Consider the following 19331-nt stretch of genomic DNA (forward strand, 5'->3'; position numbering starts at 1 on the left):
GTCCCCCCGCGACCGGGAGGCGAGAAGCCACCCACCGTGGTGGGCTGTCCCAGCGTCCCAGGGTCTGTGTGCGCAGGGCCTCGGGGAGGAAGCTCCCCCAAAGACGATGCTGCGGGCAGGCAGAAAAAAGGACAGGAGGCCGATGCGAAGGTGGGCGAGAAACTCAGGGGCAGAGAAGAAACCCGGCGCAGAGATCAAAATACACAGTTGGGGCAGGGAAGAGGAGCGTAAGCAGGCACTGATGGAACGGCAAAGCCACCCTACGGCTGGTAGGAGACTCTTCAAAAGCACCAGAGACAGCCTTGAGGCGTGGTTTGAGACTCCGGCTGTGAACAAGGAGGACAGACTCTGATTCTATTAGGGTTCTCCCTTGCCACTTAATTAAAGTGATCTTTCAAATAGCGAGATAAGAATTTACTGCATGTAGTAAAACTTAAATTCTACAATTTAAGTTACAACAGTCGTATGTTAATTTATCTCCTGTTAAGACAGTTAAAACAAGGACTAGTAGCTGTAACCAGTGAGCAGAAATAGCCCATTTTACGGCCTGACTGACAGATCATTGATGCCAGTAGAAGCCTATTAGGTCCAGTGGGCTTTGGGTGAGACCACAGTGGAAAGAACAGAAATGGCACTGGATGGAAGGAATACTGTGGTGTGGTAAATACCTACATCATAGAATTTATCAGTTAAATCAGTTCTACATAGGATACCCACTGAAAAAGAACTATACACGTTCTAAACCTTAGCCAACGTTTAACAAGGAGCCCTTATTCATTTTATTTTAATTAAAGCAGCAGCTAAAGGCACAACCATTGCATTCCCCAGCATTTCACAACTACCACGTTATCAAGGGCAACTCCACGAAATACCCAAAGTGAGCTAGCAGTTATTTACCTTTCTCCTGTTTTATCTCTATTTCAATCAGTGATGCTTGTAAGAGAACTCGCTCAGCAGCATTACACGGGTCAGACGCCGGGCAACGGGGGATCAGCCCGGACCCAGCTCGGGCTCTTCTCGGGGCGAGGTGCTGTAAGCAAGGCACAAATGCGGATTTCAGTCTCCGACTGGGAGCAGGAGCGCAAGGAAGCTGTGGCTTCTCTGAAAACACGAGACAGAAGGCCAAGCAGCAAAGCTGATAGTTACAAACACAGCAGGAAAAATCCTATTTCTTCCCTTTTTTTTTTTTTTTAAATCACTAGGCATGAGCCAGAAAATCACAGTAAAAGCACAGCAGGCATCGCCATTGAGTGCTAATCACAAGGCTGAATTGCTCTGAGTTTGGAGATACAAAAATATTTAATTTTAGTCTACAAAGTTTCTAGTTTGAAGTGTCCCTTGTTTATCTGTCTGTTCCTTCTGTCTGCTCACTTCTGTCGAGTTTCTCAAGCCCAGCAGCCCGCAGACTTTTAGGTTTGTAAGAACTCTTGTATTAAACCTCTATACACAGATCAATTAATTCTACAGATCTCTGTCTGCTTTTAAACTCAGATGTGAAACTATTGCTTTTTATAATGATGAAAATATGACCATTGACTGTTTCCACGTTTTCCTTCAGAGAAAAGTTCATTCAGCTAACGAGGAAGTTCAGAGAAACAATAAAAAAAACACGCAGAGGATAATTTAAAGGTATTTGAAAATTCAGGCAGCTTCCATGAATCCTGACCTAGATTTTAAATTTACTGCAAAAACTACCAGCAGGAAAATGTTCTGTTGCCTGGAAGCCGGTTTCGCACTCTGTGACAATCAGTGCTTTGGCTTAGGAGCGCGGGGGACCGGTGTGCTGACCTTCCCGCGCTGGGGGTTTCAGCTCCACGAGGAGGCAGGGCTGGCTGACCTGCCACATCTCCGACCAAGGGAATGGGTGTCTCCAACGCCGGCCGTGACGTCTGCTGCACGGGACCGCAGTTAGCAACTCTTCACGCGCGGAGTTCCTGCAGGACTGTCCATCAGTTGGGTTTGCAACGAGAGCGTGGGGGTATTTGACAGGTCTTCAAAACCAGTGTCTCCTGATGGTGATCATAGTATGATCAGTGGTCCCTAAGCCACCCCAGCAGGAACGTGGTGCTCGTGAGACCTGCGGCTGTCCTTTGTGGCCATCACCCTGCCGTCCACGCATGGACCGGAGCCATCGGTGCATGGCCACCTCCAACGCCCGCTGCAGAACCGAGGCCTGGAGGCACCCATCAAACAGACAAAGGAACTGAATTCACGCTGATACCAATTATCTACATATGCTTGCACAGAGTGAGAGACCTTCCAGTCAGTGCAGGGGTATTTACATCTACTGGATGACAACAAAAACAGTAGCTGTTACACTCTTACAAAATAAAGAGCCAGATCCATCCCCTGAGCTCATCTTAAGCATCACTAACTTGTGCTTATTAATAATGCTAGCAAGCTAAATTCCCTGAGAAAATACATTTTCCCGGCAGGGGCAAACCATGTTCTAGCCGGGACAAGCGGGTACGAGCCGTGCGGGCTATTTCCATAACTCCTCTCTCTGGTGTTTTCCTTTGGCCTATGCTTCCTGTGGAATGAACTTAAATATGATAAATCCTAAGAATTTCACCCTTGACTGGGAATTCAAATTATCATATTGATTAGCTTTGCCACATACAAAGCAGAAAATATTCACAAAATTGACAGGCGTTAAAGAATAAAAGTTGTCACTTTGTCCATGTAGAATAGCAGCACAGGGTAGAGCTAATCAACTGGGAAACAACTTTCTTCTGAACCAAGCAATACACCACCGCCAGCCCCCCAAAAAATCACATCCTCAAACTATTTCACTGTAATATCTTGAGTATTGACCCGTTTCCTGGCTGAAACGTGTCCTCAACCCTCATAGACAGAAAGTCAATTCCGCCAATCTCATTTTATGAAACAGAAGCGCATTTGTTAGTAACAAACTTGATTTGAAAGGTATCTCCTGGCAAGCCGGGGAGCGGGAGGTACACTCAGGCACAGAAAAGGAAGGGATGACTCAAAATGGCTAATTATTTTCTGGATTTAAAGAAAAAAAACCCAAAATACTTTGCACAGCACAACTGAAAACTGGAGTCTAAACAGCTCAGTGAGGTTTTGTTGCTCTTTGCACACAGAAATTATACCCAGCCCTCAACCCATGCACAGTCATTTAGAGCAGCGGTTTGTAAAGCATTTAGTTCCACCAGCAGAGCCTCCCCAATCTCCATGAGCTCCACAAGCTTTTCCACAAACCCTGTTCTATCAGCCTCCCAAGTACTGCTGGAGAATTCTTGCAGAACAAGCAGGTCCCTGGAGCACTGAGTCCAAAGAGTGAAGCAGGTCCTGCTGTCAAGGACTTGTCTCTGAGACATCGTACTGCCAATACTTTCACCAGAAAACCAGGAAACATTAGCACAAAGCCTCAGCTGACATACAAAATGAATTGGAAACAAAGGATAATTCAAAACAACTCAAAATAAGGAGACTTTTATCTGCATGAACTTGAGGCTCTCCTGCCTCCAGCTCTGATGCCATCTCATCTGGCACTCCATCACTCAGCTCCAGGTTCTCCACGCCACACCAAAGCGTTTTGGATGGCCAAGCCAAGTACACCATCACCTGTTTTTGAGAATCGCCCTTCTTTACATTCTAACACAGAAAATACCTTCGTTTGAAGAACTCTTAGAAACCACTCAATCCTCTCCCTTTCCGGTAGGTGCTGCCATCGTACTGCAATATTGGGGAAGAACGAATGTCTTTCCCAGAGATGTCCCTTGCAGCAAGGAAATACGCAGAGCTGCAAAGGAAACCCAAGCCTTTTACTGGGGGTGATCAGGTGTGTCCTCCCAGCAGCACCCAGCCAGCTCGCACAAAACCCACAGTGCCGAGAAGAATGAAGTTTCCGTACCAGAATGAAAGCCTGCGTATGGCAGCAACGAAAACCAGAAATTTGCATTTCCACCTTTAAATGGGGATGTGGCCTTTCCACTTTTAAGCTTTTCTCCTAACCCCTCCAGTAAGTCTAGATGTGTACTGCGGCAAGTCTGAGGACAGAGCAATGACACTAAAATACTAGATGATTTTTTAAAATACCAGAATTAGGAATGCAAAGGCCATAAAAGGTGGTTTTATGGGCTCTTCCGACACATTTGGTGACGGAGCCCTGGCCCAGGTTGCCCAGGGAGGCTGTGGAGTCTCCTTCTCTGGAGATATTCAAGACCCGCCTGGACAAGGTCCTCTCAGCCTACTGTAGGTGACCCTGCTTCGGCAGGAGGGTTGGACTAGATGACCCACAGAGGTCCCTTCCAACCCCTATCATTCTGTGATTTCTTCTTATGCTTTTCCACTGTTTGGAAAGAAATCTTCCTGTAGCACGAACTGCTGCGGACCCCGCCAGGGCACCGCGACGTGGCGGAGGGTCGGGTGAGGGTGGCACCGCGTGCGGAGCTGCGCCCTGCGAAGAACCACGCAATCCGCAAGGTAGCTTCCACCCTACGCCAGACTGCTCCCGGGCAACCCCACACCAGCGCCTCGCCTGCAAAATGTTTAGCTGAACAGATTAAATACAAACGGGAAATCTACTTATTGCATCTCTCAAATTCAGCCTCCATCTATTTTAGTTACTAAAGCAAGCCGTACAAAACTCTGGAGAAAGAAAACAGCTAATATATAATGTTTACATGATATTGAACTGCTGTAATATACACAGCACATTAAATTTGACATCCTGGGAAACTGAAAACCTATACTCAGGTGTGCATAACTCAACAAATTGATGAAAAAATCTTAATTCATTAAATTTATATCTTTAGCCATGATGGAATGTAAGAAATTATACCTCAAACCAGACAGGATTTTAAGACCAAATATCTTTTCTCTGTCTCCAGCCACGACAGGTGGTTTATTTACTTTTCATCCTGTTGATTCATTTTCAAGAAATATGACAGGTGTATTTGGAGGAAAGGGCTTTTTTGTTTCTAGTATAATAAAAAAGAAGACGTTTCTAGGTGTTCACAAGCTTGGGACATGGGAGGCAGCAGTATAAGTGATGGATTAAAGGAGCAGAGTGCAGGTGAAGTGGCCAAACTTACGTGTTAAAGACAATTTATCAGAGAACTTCCACAGCTCTGCGACACATCCCTCACAAATCTATTTACTTCAGTAAGTTTCACTGCAGCCTATCACCTCTTAAGAAACAAAAAGCTCCTTAAAGTACTTTTTCTTTCCTGGCTTTTCTTAGTTCTTGCTCACCCAAGCGTGCCTGCAGCAGGAGACCCTCTTGCAAGCCATTCAGATTTGAAATTCAGCCTAATGCATTCACCCATCCCTAGGCAGGAAGGATTTTTCATGCGTCTCCAAGACTGGTCATAGCTAATAAGCACCAGTAGTTAAGCTAGGCCAAATTTAATCTACAGTCATTTGGAGAATTTTCCTTGATATACATTTCAAGAGGTTGATTTTCAGGCGGTGGACAAACAGCAGCCCACTGAAAGTCTATCACGATGCTCATCCGTAATCACTAATCCCAACCTGGGGACAGACCATTGTCATTTGCTATGCATGGGTATGAAAGACATTTGTTTTGGTGGTAGTGGCAGAGGAAAAGCAGTGGGAGAAGCCTTCATAGATGTTTTCTGAAGTCCTAGCTGCTGCTCAGATAGATGTTACAGGCTTCGGCAGGGGGGTTGGACTAGATGACCCACAGAAGTCCCTTCCAACCCCGACCATTCTGTGATTCTGTGTCATTTTATAACGAGCAAATTGTGTGGTTATGCTTACTCATAGCTTAGCACATGCAATGCCTAGGCAATATGCGGCAAGAAACGGCATTTAAGGGAGTAATAGGCTGAAAGTAAGCTGTACTCTGATATCAAGCACAGAGATTACTCTGGAGATTTCCTGTGGGAGAATTACACTAAACCCCAATATTGATGTAAGGTTAAAAGAGATTCTAAATCAATTGACATTTAAGACTGCATCACTGTTAGCGTGTCTGGAAAATGCAAAAACCTTGTTAACCCTCACGTAAGGATCTTTAACTTTTAAATGCTACCTCTATTTGATACTAGGAAAAAGATATTTAGTATAATCAGGAGTTTTTAGGCTACTAAGAAACAGCCAAATACGGTATTTTCATTTTAAATAGAACAGGCTACAACCCCAGCTTTAATAAACCAACCATCGATTTCTCCCTGGGGGAAACAGCAGCCTACTTGTGTTTCTTGCTCATCCAGAATAAGCTGAAGGACTCACAGGAGAAACTACCTTTACAGTGTCACCCCAGTTTTCCTTATTTCTGTGGGCCCCTAGCTATTTGCCTTCCCCGGGTTGTGTCTGAGAGCTGCAGCACACCCCAGACATGATCTGCTGCTGCACGGGGTGTTTACCCTTTCCAGCCTCTGAAGACAGTTTATATTATTTCCTGTTTCTTCACTGTGGGATGTGGTCACCCGGCTGTCTGCGATGCTTCCACTCCAGTAAATACCATTACGGTTTAATGACCCTCTATCGTCCCTCTCCTGAGAGCAGATGGTGAGTACATGCACACGGAGACAGCTAAAGATACACAACTTCATCAAATCTCCTCAAATCCATAATTTATATGCAGGGAAATTCACCAGCCATCTAACCTGATTAGGTTCTCATGCCCCACTTGCAAAAGTTACAGAGATACTTCCAGAATTATTTATAAAATCAGTGAGAGGTGAACCTGGCATATAAGTTATAAAAGAAGTTGTATCTGAAACCGGTGCCCATTAACTGAACCTTCAGTCACATAAAACCTCAGAGCTGTGCCTAATGCCTTTCCGTGGGAGAGCTAACACGGTGTGGAGCTTTTTGCTCTTTAACACAAATTTACTGATTTCTTCTAAAACACAAACAACAATTAATTTTTTTAGAAACCAATCCTTCATTTTGAGGAAGACTGAACCAAATGCTGAACTTCAGATTTTAAAGGCTAGAACAAATAAGCTCAGCATCATGAAAGTATCATGACAATTCATTAAGCCATGTCCCCTGCCTTTTTAGCCAAGAATAGAAGCTTTGTGCATAAATCAGTGCACCTGTCAAGTTAAGAAGATAAATGAAACTGCACGTTTAAATATACACACTACACTTCCAATATGGTTTTGAAACAAACACTGCCTAAATTCCACAGTTCGCAGCAATTTAAATTAATTATTTTTTAGCATATCAAAACATACTGTAGGCTAATATAGAATGCTTGATGGCTTGGCTGTTATTTTTCATCTTACTCTTCCAAAAGACAACCCCTTGCACCAACGGGAAGGCCCTGCAGTATTTCCAGCGTCAGTGCAGGGCAGCACTGCTGATTTTGCACAACTCAGCTACTATTCCGTCATCTTCCCTCCAACGTCATTTCTCTCTGCTGGTGATCGAACGCTCCCAGACAGTTGTGGGACAACCAATAGCGTTTTTTTATTAACTGCAGCTGCTTGGTTTTACTTTGGGCAAAGAATCCAGGAAACGCTGTATATTTTTGTTCTATTGGGACGCCATTTCTATCCCGTGGACAACTGAAAAGACAGCAATATTGGATAGTCTCAAGTCTACGCTCCTGATGAAGGTCTAGGTTGGTACTTTAGTTTCATGACACATTTCACACAATAATCCATAAAGATGAAAACTGCAGAAACCCAAAGTAATTTTATAACATCTGTTATCACAAATGCAACATGACACATCCACTCAAATGTACTTGTTGACTTGCATCTCACATAGCTTTGTTACTTTTACTATCAATTTGCTTTTCCACTTGCTACTATGATTTTAGCTATAATATATGGTGTTTTGAGTTTTTTGGTACTCTACAAGCCTAGCAGACCAGGTGTTTCCTTTTGAAAAGCTTAAAACAACAACAGAGTAGGTTTCCCTACAGGGAATAGGGCAAAGAAGGTGCCTGTCCAGCATTTCTTGGGCGCTGCAGCTCCCTTTTTCAATAAACACATCCAGAGCTAAGACAAACAACTAAACACTTCAACACATCTGAATGTCCAGAAGAGCTGAAAGCGTGCCATGGCTTATTGGTAACCTTGCTTAGTACAGATCCTGCATTCAGCAGCCAAACAGGGTGTAGTAACTGCCTGCAACTCGTAGAGACGTTACCTGGGCTCCGATTCTTCAGCTAGGAGACTCACGCACCAGGTCTCTTCGCCAAATGCACTGACCTGTATTGGTGCAGTCACCACCCATGCACAGAAATGTCCTTGTCTACTAGAAGGACTCTGGGCTTCCCTCATACTCGCCAGGATGAGGTGCCATGCTTTGATTGTGCGCTTTGTGTGTATTGTTTCTTCTCGCTCGCTGGCACCTACCAAGCAAACGCATGCACAGAAGATAGCAAAGAATCTGCGTTTGGACAGCCAAATCCTAGTAGACCTCTTAGAGCAAGTGTTAACCACATACTACAAAACTACAGAGTCTGCTTTTCATTATATTTTTTAGCTTATGCAGATTTTTTTTTAACGTGTTTAGGCATCAAAAAGTAGCTAGAGGCAACCACCTCTTAAACATCTCGCTATAAACCATTCAAGTTTCATAATCGTTTATACAGTAACTTGCCAGCGTGCATGGCAGCTGTTCCCAACTCCCTCCCAGGGGTCTTATCCTTGGTATTTTCCCCCACACAACACATCCTCTCTCCTCAGCACGAAGCTGTTTCTCTGCATTTCATTTCACCACTGTCCTCTTAGACATCTATTGCCTTATTTACATTTTCTTTGCAAAGCACTTGAATTTCTACCCCCTGATATAGGGCTTCCTTCTGGCAAGTCTTAAATTTGTCTTCTTTAGTCCATTTGCCAACTGTCTGGGATAGTCAGTTTCTGTAAATTCTGCCATCTCCTTTAAAATCTACGCTACTGCATTTTATATCTTGCCATAAGATATACTTTATTTCTTTGGTATCCCTCTGATGCTTTCCCCTAACAATAAATCACTGGTTTGCCTTGCTCAAAACCAGGCTGATACTGGTGCAGCCCTTTGCTTCATATGCAAAACTGCTTTATAGCTTCCTTGAGAATATGTACCTTTTAATTGTAGTAAAACAGATCTCTAACGAAGGCTCTCTGTGCAGTAAATACAGGCAGGTCTTACCTGTGATTTATCGCTCGCCTCCTACCATAAAATAAAACTGTCTGGTGCACCATTGGAACTATTAACTAAGCAGTACCGAGCTGAACATTCAAAAAATCTTCTGATTCATCGGTTCAAAGCCAAATGTATGATGTTGCTGAAGCCCATACATAAAATTGCAGCTAAGGAATTAACAGCTTAAAGAAATCAAAGATCCCTGTCATTGCTATATTCTGCATAACAGAGCCTGGGCAGCTGGAAGTATACTTTGCTTTAAAATGGATGTACGTTTCTAAGACGGGAAGAATGCAGTAAAAGAGGGCAGATCTTGCATCAGTGCTTTCTTTTAATTAGGTCTGACTTCTTCAGCTAGGCTATTGATACTTTAAAGCCCAAAAGCAATAGGATTTTCACTGAGCTCATAAAAAATTTAACTATTTCATGGTTCAATATACTACACCATATAAGTTTAATCAGAAATGACATTACCAAAACTAAAGCAGAAAAAATCTGAAATGGTTATCTATCGCTCTCAGCAATAAAGCGATTCAAATGATGTGCAATAAAGCATTTAAAGGATACAGAAAATACTGTTTTCTGTTATGTTCCTCAGTAGCTTAAGAATACCAGGGATTACTTTACGCAATCTTTAAAGAAACCTTTCATTAAATAATTTTTACAGCATACTTCTGAGTGTAAAGCAGACAATTTTACATTTTATTCCACCTGCTGGGTGCTCCCATCCAAATCTCTCTCCTTTTCCATTGCCACTCCTGTGAAAGAGGAGCACAGGGAAGGGCGCAGCGGGTGCCCTGCGAGGCGCGGGATCGCCCGCCCGAGGACCACCCGAGAGCTCCACGCGGCAAGCGCTGGAGCCATTCGATGCTCCGCAGGCCTGGCAGCGCGCTGGGCAGGAGCCACGGGCTGACAGGACACCCGCGCGTTGCCCTACTCCTCCTCACTTGGTGCAGTGCCCTTTTCAAGACCAGTCAAGCCACTCCTTCGCTCGATCGCGCTGTGCCGACAGCGGATGCGCTGCTGTTGCTCGGCACTACGGCTCTCACCGATTTTTCCCTCCCAGTTCCCCGTTTTCCCTCTCGCACGCTTCTCAGCGGCTGCGGATCCAGCGCAAAGCCTTCGCTTTCAGACGCGCTGGTACGTGGTGGCTGTGCTGGGAGCCGTGGTGTTGGCTACTGCGTGCGCAGGAGGAGGAACATTTCCTAATCGTTCAACTTTGGCTTTAAATAAGGCTAGACTGTTTTGCAAGGGGATTGCCATTGCTTTATTTATCGAGGTTTTCAAACAGGTTTCAAAGTTTTCCTCCATAAATAAACAGCACGAGGCCACGAGTACTCAGTATTTTTGTTCTTTAATGCAAACCAGAAATGGAGGCGACTACCCCATTGCTCATTCTAGCAACAAAATCAACTTGGTTTCTCTGTTTAAAATAAAAGCGAAGTAAGTGACTGGCATCAAAATATCATTGAGAGAATTCACGCTGTAGCGTGGTAAAGTTCTGCTTCATTGTGCTATGAAATATCTCCTTCTCTGGAGATATTCAAGACCCACCTGGACAAGGTCCTCTACAGCCTACTGTAGGTGACCCTGCTTCGGCAGGGGGTTGGACTGGGTGACCCACAGAGGTCCCTGCCAACCCCTACCATTCTGTGAAAGTTTGGTAAGGGGATCAAGTTTCAGCAACAAGATAAAAAACTAGTAATATAGAAGCTTCAGTCTTATAAAAGCAAGACCTAAGTGTGGGTTGGTTTATTTATTTATGCTTTTAAAGGAAAACGTAGATATTTGCCAAAGCCTGACACATTACTAAGTGCACTGGTTGTTGCTAATGCGATGCATGCTGGAGCACCACCTCATTCTTTCCTGCATCTGCTTATAATCATTACAGAAATGCTGAAATTACAACATTCCTAAGAAAATAAATTATCATAATATTCACATCAGCCCTTTCACAACTGGCACACATTGGGGATGCCTTTTGTTCTGAAATGAGGGCAAGTTCTTCTTTCAGTTAGGAAAAAACCGCTGAAAACAACAAACCTGAACCATGCTGCTTGCACATGCCGAATTCAGACTTACTGTTTTCCATGAAAGCAGAAAGCTTCATCATAAAACCCCAGAGCACCTTTGCAGGGTAGGATGGCAGTTCCCTCAGGTACATACCTGATACTGCACTGAGATTTCACCAGCTCTGCTTGCGGTGTGTTACCCTTTCCTTGTTCTACTCCTCGGCTCCAGGAATATCTGCAGCACATCAGTAACCAGATACTGCTGCTCTTTTCTTCTTGGGCTGTTCTCCTCAGCCAAATCCAATGAGAACATACCCTGTCCTTAGTCGCGAGACGCTTCCATACTTCGCAGCCTGTGGTCTTCTCCACTTTGAGACTTTCTGCCTATTCAGGAGAAAAATGACCTGCTCTTTTGTATGGACCTTCTGCACCGCAGAATTTCAGGCAACTCCTTCAACTACTCTGCCCCGCAAATAAGACCAGGTCAGCGGGGCTTCACAGCACCCCTGGGCTTTGAGCTCTAGCCTGAGAAAAACAAAGTCCAAAGACAGAGCATTTAAACCAGCGTGCTGCAAAAGCAAATGAAACTGCAGAGTGACATTTACTAACGTCACGCAATGCCCCAAAAAATCCATACACCTGGATACACGCTGTTATCAATCTGAAATGTCACTACCACCGCTTGGAAATTGCAGGGCCTTGCAAAAACCGCCAGCAGTGCCCAAATGTTGGGTTAGTATTAGAGGTATTGACTCCTGTGCTTGGCCAGGCAGGGTTCGAGAGGCTGAAGTAAGCACAGCGCACGTACCAAGCACGCGGAGGAGAACGGTCCAGCTCTCGGCCATCGATGGGTACTGCAAAAGTGCAAGGACAACTCTTTCCATAAGCGCAGCATTAGCTTAATGCATCTCTGAGTAATTCACGTTGCTCAGAGTTTACAACCATAGGGCTGTCTAGGCACCGGGAAGCATTTGTAAGAACAAAAGCAAAAAGTTTCAGCCATTTATCATGCGACTCCAATTTCTGCTGTCATAATACTCCAAGAAACCACAGTGAAAAGTCTTCCTAGATAAGGCATCTGCTTCTCTTAACTCACTCCTCAGCATTTCAACGAAACGAATCAATATTGCTGACATTCTAGCAACAAAGCCACAAACCACCCCAAAAGTTTTAAAGCCTAGCAAAAGGCATCAGCCACTGCACCTTCCCACCTCGCCACCCCGACAGCTCCGGGGAACAGCTGCTCTGTCAACAAGGAATTTCCACATTCTAGCAGAGAATGCAACAGCCAGAAAAATTCTACTTATGCTAAATAATTTGTCCTACTTTTGTCCCTGACATACCTGGCTGATCTGTTTGTGCTTGCTCTTCAAGAGTTCTATTGATGCTTGGCTCTGAGACCACCCAAGTGCTATCCTACACGACAAGATCTTTAACTTCTGCAGAAAGCATTTGGTCTAAAGGACAGCTAATTTGTTTAAACAAATCAATTACCTGCCTGTAAAAGAAAAGCCAAAGGAACCGTCGAGCTCTGAGCGGACGATGCTGTCTCAGCAGCTTGATTCAGCGAAGAGCAGCAGGACAGAAACCCAAAAGCAGCTGGCAGGGACCCGTCTGCTGCACCAAGACCCGGCCCAGCTTCGCTTCCCACGTCGCGGGCACACGACCACGCTGCTGAGCGGGTCCCCACTGCCGTCTCCTCGCCCGGGCCGGGCAGGGAGGCTGCCTGGCTGCTCTGCATCCCCGGGGAGCTCCGTGATGAGCAGCTGCATCCCGGCAGCACCCAGCCCTCCCGACACCCCTCGCCCAGCGGAGCCGTCCTGCTTGCTCACCCACCGCCCGCAACCTATCCACGTTCAGCAGAAAAACGAAACGTAGTCTTGCTCGTGGGTGTCAGTGCGGGCTATAGTCCTGCTCTCACCACCGAAAGATGATTATAGAAATCCCCGTAATTAAAGTGGATGCTTCCAATTAATCGCAGTGCTGTGCAGGGTGACGAGCCTCTGCCACCGCCGCAGCCCCGCTTACCTGCGCGTGGAACTGCCGAGGCATCGTCCCTGCGTGAACATGTGCGTTCTTTGTAGGTTTAATCTTTGGGGAGCAGACTCTTCCTGAAGTCTCCCCTTTAAAGAGACCCACAGAAAACGCATTCATACATCATCACAGTTTTTCAGGATATTTTTTTTTATTGTAGTGAGGGCAGCTATGTAGATGTATCTTTCTCCTACATATACTACAGGCTTATTGCTTTCTGCATGTTTTATTTAAGCATCAAATCCACTAGGTTCATAAGGTCAGCATAACATATTTAATTGCCACATTTATTTTTAAGTAAACAGATTCTTTCCCCACAGTCCTTTTCAATCAGTAAAAACCGTGCTTAAACCTTCCCAACACAGCCCCAGGAACAAAAAGCTGTATTGCGATTGCAATAACTGAATTTACACGCCTGCGGATGTAGATAAACATGTACGTCTAACAGATGGGGAAGAACAGTTAAGGAAAAGCCAGGATGGGGATTTGCTGAAGGAAATACCTGGAGGACACCTGCAGTCCTCCCACCCCCAGTCCGAAGGATGCCCAAGGGCACAGAGCCCAGACTCAGCACGACCACTGCCAGGACGCCAGTGGACGTGGGGACTGTCAGTGTTTTAAGGAAACCGCTTTCAGGGCTTCAACAAAAGCAATATTTACTTTATGCATTATTTACCGGAGTAAATCAAAGCCATTCACTTGAGATATAGGCAGGGACTGGGCCTAAGCTCATCAAGAGCGACAGACAAATGGACCAGCATCTGGCTTCCATACAGTCCATACTGTACTCACAATACGTTGCCTGGGATTACTGCACACCAAATGCTTTGTAACTGAGAGTCAAATACATATTTCAATTTTGTTTGTGTGTCAATTAGATATTTCTGAATTCACTTATTAGAAAAAATTTTATTATTCAATTTTTAATATAATATTCTGAAACTGCAGCTTTTGAGAAGATAACCGTGCTTTTATTATAACTTTATGTAAATTGCCGTAGATCCTGTGAATTCAATTAACTGAACTGAATTCCAATTTGCAGAGAAGCCTGGTCCAATAATTCAAAAACTGCATTTCTTGAACATTTTTTAATTGACCAGTGCTTACAAATCTGTCATTTCTATTTTTACTATTGTTACATAGCTGTCAGCATACATATTTCATAGAAACTGTGAGACGCCCACAAAACCAGGTTAATTAAGGAGTTCTTGTACATCCCAGTTACGTTAACAAGCAGACTCCAGGAGCAAACAAAAAGGGAAGCAAATGAAAATATTCTGAAGTATTTATTCAGTAATAAAATGGAAATACTTTAATTGCCTTTAAGTTCTGTTCAGTCTTCATTTCCTTAGCAAATATATAGATTCATTTTTTCCTGTTCTTTGGGTTGGATTCGCTGAGGTGCCCCGTGACTCATACTTGTTTCTAAATGGTGGTGGTAATTAGTAAACACAGTTCCTTCCAGTTCTGTTTATCCCTGTTGGGACATATTCCCTTGGAGACAGACTGTCAAAGACAGGAAGATTTGTAACTTTAAATTGTGCAATGTCTCAAGAACTCCTTTAAAGTAAAATACATCGCAATAAAGTAAACACAACATTACTGAAAAGAAAGTGTATTCGTTATTAAATCATTCAAGACGTATAAGAAAGACCAGCAAAGCAGGAACTGATGGATCCCGCATAAGAGAACACTATCAGAGGAGAAACAAAAAAAGAAAAAACTACATTAAGTGATGCAAAAGAAAGAGTTGAGGTCTGATAAAAAAACACAGCAATCTCACCTTACAAGATTTTAAATTCCTTGTCATGTAAAAGCATATAAAGCAATGGATGTTTCGCTGTTAGAGTGCCGTGGCAGCGCTTAGAGAGATGGAACAGAAGAAAGGAGCTGCTTCTTTTAACAGGAGCCCAACAGAAGCGCAGACCAGCTCCCCTGGGTGCTGCAGGCCCCTTGCCCGAGAGCATCGTGCTCCCAGCAGCGTCACCGTCCCCTGACCATGGATGTGCTCACCCCTCGCCCGTCTTATCAAGCAACAAGGAAAGAAACTTTACATCGAGCGAGCGTGTGCCTGTTTGCTAAAATTCCCTCCTGCCCCGTTCCTGAATCACAGAATGGTAGGGGTTGGCAGGGACCTCTGTGGGTCATCTAGTCCAACCCCCCTGCCGAAGCAGGGTCACCCAGAGCAGGCTGCACAGGACCTTGTCCAGGTGGGTCTTGAATATCTCCAGAGAAGGAGACTCCACAACCTCCCTGGGCAGCCCGTTCCAGTGCTCCAAAGCTTGTTTCACGTTTGCCAGAAGTTTTGGGTCTCTGCTGAAGGACAGATGCTCCTGTGGGGACTACGTCAGCTTTGCAGTGTCACGTCTGCCCGTGGTGAAGGAGCCTATAGTCTTGGATAGTTATCTGGTTTGACGGAGATAAAACTAAAACAAAAATAATTGAAGAATCCAGGGGAAGAAACAAATGATCCTGCAACTAATGAACCCTACCAGGTGTCAAGATCTGTGGTTCTGTTTCTCAGTCTTCTTCATGTGGCTTAACATCCCACAGGCGCCAGGCGGGGCTCACAGAAAACTGTTTTGCACAAGACCTAGGCCACTGTTTGGAGAGAAAATAACTCAGTTTTCCGAGGACAAGCTCCGTTACCCCTTGGAGGCATCTGAGCCCCCCACCCCTGGTAAGCCAGACCTGCCTGGGGACACCAGGAACACGGTACACTGCCAGGTAGGTCCATCCACAGGTTCTTCCCAGTTCCCAAGCGGAAGGGATGCTACAGCAGGAGGGCAGATCCCTGTTGTGCCGTGCAGCTGCCGGATAGCTCCGACCTGCAAGCGCTCGCGAACCCGGGCAGCGCAGCACGCTGCCGCTGCAGTTCAGACCCAACCTCGATCGTTCGGGATCCACCTCTATGTGCCTAAAGCATTTCTGTAGAACATCAAGCTTTGTGCACAAAATCTTTGGGAAAATTTAAGATAGAAGTAGGGTTTTTTTTTTTATTTATTCACCCATATGTTTTTCACGTGTCCCACCCCAGGGCATTACTGTACTGTCTGTTAGCGGCGATGGCTCACTGCATCCTGCCCCATCCCGTAAAAGATGGGAAGGTGAAGTTGTAGAGCATGCACAAAAGAGGACGTGGTGGTTACAGGAGACAGAACAACACTATCTTTTTATGGCAATATTAGATTTAAAACAAGATTCAGAAAGCAAAAAGAGAGAGCAGGGGTTTAAACAATACAATAAGCCAGCACTTGTTCTCTCGATGGCCACATCTACCTCGTGTCACCTCAGCCTGGCGATGGCACGGATGCTGAATAAAGAACACAGTTCAAGTGCCAGATTCCTTTCCAGAATTTGTTGTTGTTGTTGGATAAGCCATTAAGGAACTACTTGCTAGGAGCAACGTATACAGGAAAACATTCAGAGTACAATCCTTATTCTTCTATGATTCAGCTAAGTCACTTCCAGTAAATAAGAGAAGTCAACAATAACATTAATTACTCAGCTTCAGCAATTTCTCCTGTAAAAGATAGGAGCTATCAACTAGAAGTATATACTGTATGAGTGAAAAATCATACTGGAAGATTCACAAAAAAGCACTTACATTTAGAAAAAGAAGGAAAATTACCCTATGTGTTGTTTTAGACTATATAAAGGTGACGGTCATGAAAGGGTAGATTTATTCTCTCGTACATCTTTGATGACTTACCAAATGGATCACAGTCATCAAAGACAGAATAGTGATGCTCTCTAAAGCTCGTTCTTCTAATGCTACCCACATTTTTCTTCCATTAAGACTTGAACAAATAACATTTCTAAGATTATCAGAAAATATTGAACTGTTAAGATAACTGGTTCACCATTCCACCAAAACAAAAAGTGTATTTTTTCAATCTGCAAATGCTTCATTTCGTAACAGAAAAATAATTTGTAAAAAGACAAAGCTGCATGCCGAACAAAAGCTAATGCAAGTCAGCAAGTCTCAATATGGCAACGCTGAGATGAATGGTTTGTCCCTTTTCTATTATTTATTGTGCCTTTATATCTATGAATTCCAAACTATCTATTACCAGAGCTGGTGCCCACACTCAATTCATATAATATTGTGACAGTCAGTCGTTTCCATCATTCCTAAAAGCCACTTCAGCTGAAGCTGATGTTAATGCACTAATACCAAAGTTAGGATATGTGCTACCTCCCACATGCGCCGTAATTGTGTATGAAATTGTGTATGTGTCACTATGCTATGGAATTACTTTTGCCCACTTTTTCAAGCAAACAAGACCTTGAATTGCTAATTGTTAAGACTATGCATTTTAGATAATTGCTGATTACGGTATTTGAAGTGTAAGTGATTGTTAAATGTGCTGTTTGGCTAATGCCCAGAATGCCAACGTGGTATCACGGATAATTATAGACAGTTTAATTGCTTCGGGTCTTTTAATTGGCAAAGTACATGGATGATGAGAGACAAGATGAAACTGAAAGGTCTGCTGCACCAAGGACGCCTCCAAAATCACATGCCATGAGCTGACCCTCTGTATTTCGGGTTCATTCTTTAGGGACCAAAGTGGGATAACAGGAGACGACATCATTTTCAGAAGACAGACCTAACCTGTCCTACCTCTACAGCCAGTCTCGGCTGCCGAGAATTTCCTCTGCTTGTCTGCCAGAAGCTGCCTCCTATATCCTTTCCAGCCCTGCCTGTTCTACAGAGCTGAATTCCTGCAGAGACATTGTCACTGCATCTGGTGTTACCTCATCTGTCCTCTGTTCCATCTGGTAGGAAAGGTTCCCGAGAAGCATGACTTTGAGTCACGGCAGAGGTTAGTTGTGGGAGAGCAAGAACCTGCAGAGTGTTCATACCTGCAAACTTTCCTAGATGACAATGAGTTTTGAGTAGGAATTACAGAATTTGGCTGTCCAGCCGGCAGATGGAGCGAAGCAGCCTTCATGATTTGGATAACTCTGTTCTAGCACTCGTGACACTTCATGGATCTCCCATCCCCAAATATTATTAGAGAAATTTAAAGCTCACGAAAGAACTCAGATCGGCAGATGTGGAAACACGAGTCCTCCTTACGCCCACAGAGAGGTAACTGTGCAAAAATCCCTCATACTGGTTTGCACGTCTCTCTCATTTCTGAGTTTTTCCCCTCCAGTGGCTAAAGGGCGGCACTTTTAAAATACCATTCTGCTAATCAAATGTATTGCTGCACGTCCTGCACAACAGCCTTTAGACATGCAGGGCGGAAACTCGGCACCGAAGTAATCGGAAGCGCAGGTTTCCCAGGCACAAGAGCCCGACAAGCGTGTCACCACTCAACGGCGTGGCAATGGATCACTTCAAAAATTTTATTTCTTACATAGCTTAAAAAAATAGCAGCTCATGATTTCAATTTATAAATATTTTCATAGGATCCATTTCAGTTTGCCATTGATCACAATAGAGAGACATGTACAAAACTAATCACGGCACTGATTTGCACTGTCACATGTTGAGACTTGTAACGAAGGAATGTGTTCAGGGTGGATGAAAACCTTATCAACTGGATCAGGGTATTCTATACAAGCCGCTGTGATAAATGGCCATACAAAAGTCGTAGAGAGGATCAGCGGGTCAACAGTCTCTTGTAGGTAGGTTCATCTACTGCTCTTAATCCTAAAGTGTCTGAAGGCACTGGAGACCTCCACACAGCTATAACGGACAGGAGCCATGCAAGGGATGGCAGGATTATAAAAAAAAAAAAAAAAAAGTACGTAAAAGGTACATAAACCAAATACAAAATATTTCAAAGCGATGCCCTCAAGCCTGGGCAATGAGCTGCAGCAGCAACTGCAAAACAGCGATGTTTGGGATAGCAGGGAAGGAGGAATCCAGGAGGGAAGCAGCAAAGGAGTCGGGCCCAAGGGTCTGGCCTGAAACCTGAACGGGAGGGAAGGCAGCTCTCAATCCTAAAACGGAAAACCTGCCCTCTGTTTCTGCTTCAGATTTTGGAAAAAAAAGGATGGACAGTACAGTTAGGGCAGGCAGTCTATCGGCACAAGCTCTCAAATGCACCTTCCATTGAAATTTCAGCCATGCAAATGCTGGCAGACATCAGAGATATTTAGTTTTTAAAGCTTAAAAGTATTTTTTTTTCTTAATTTCAAGAATAACTAGTTGAATTGCGCAATCCCTGACAGCATTACAAAGATGAC

The 19331-nt window shown here is 44.3% G+C and overlaps 1 protein-coding gene across 5 annotated transcripts in view; it reads right to left on the reverse strand.

Annotated features, from left to right (window-relative positions):
* Positions 1-19331, reverse strand: part of LOC104331265 (contactin-4) — a 354067-nt gene that overhangs the window by 189826 nt on the left and 144910 nt on the right. Inside the window, exon 2 of one of the 5 annotated variants that reach the window (XM_075432606.1) lies at positions 898-1030. The exons of the other annotated variants lie outside the window; for them this stretch is intronic. The gene's annotated coding sequence lies outside the window, so the exon portion shown is untranslated. The remainder of the gene's footprint in view (positions 1-897; positions 1031-19331) is intronic. 5 annotated transcript variants of the gene reach the window in all.

This window comes from Opisthocomus hoazin, chromosome 11 (assembly GCF_030867145.1).
Source record: "Opisthocomus hoazin isolate bOpiHoa1 chromosome 11, bOpiHoa1.hap1, whole genome shotgun sequence".
Lineage (NCBI taxonomy): Eukaryota > Metazoa > Chordata > Aves > Opisthocomiformes > Opisthocomidae > Opisthocomus > Opisthocomus hoazin.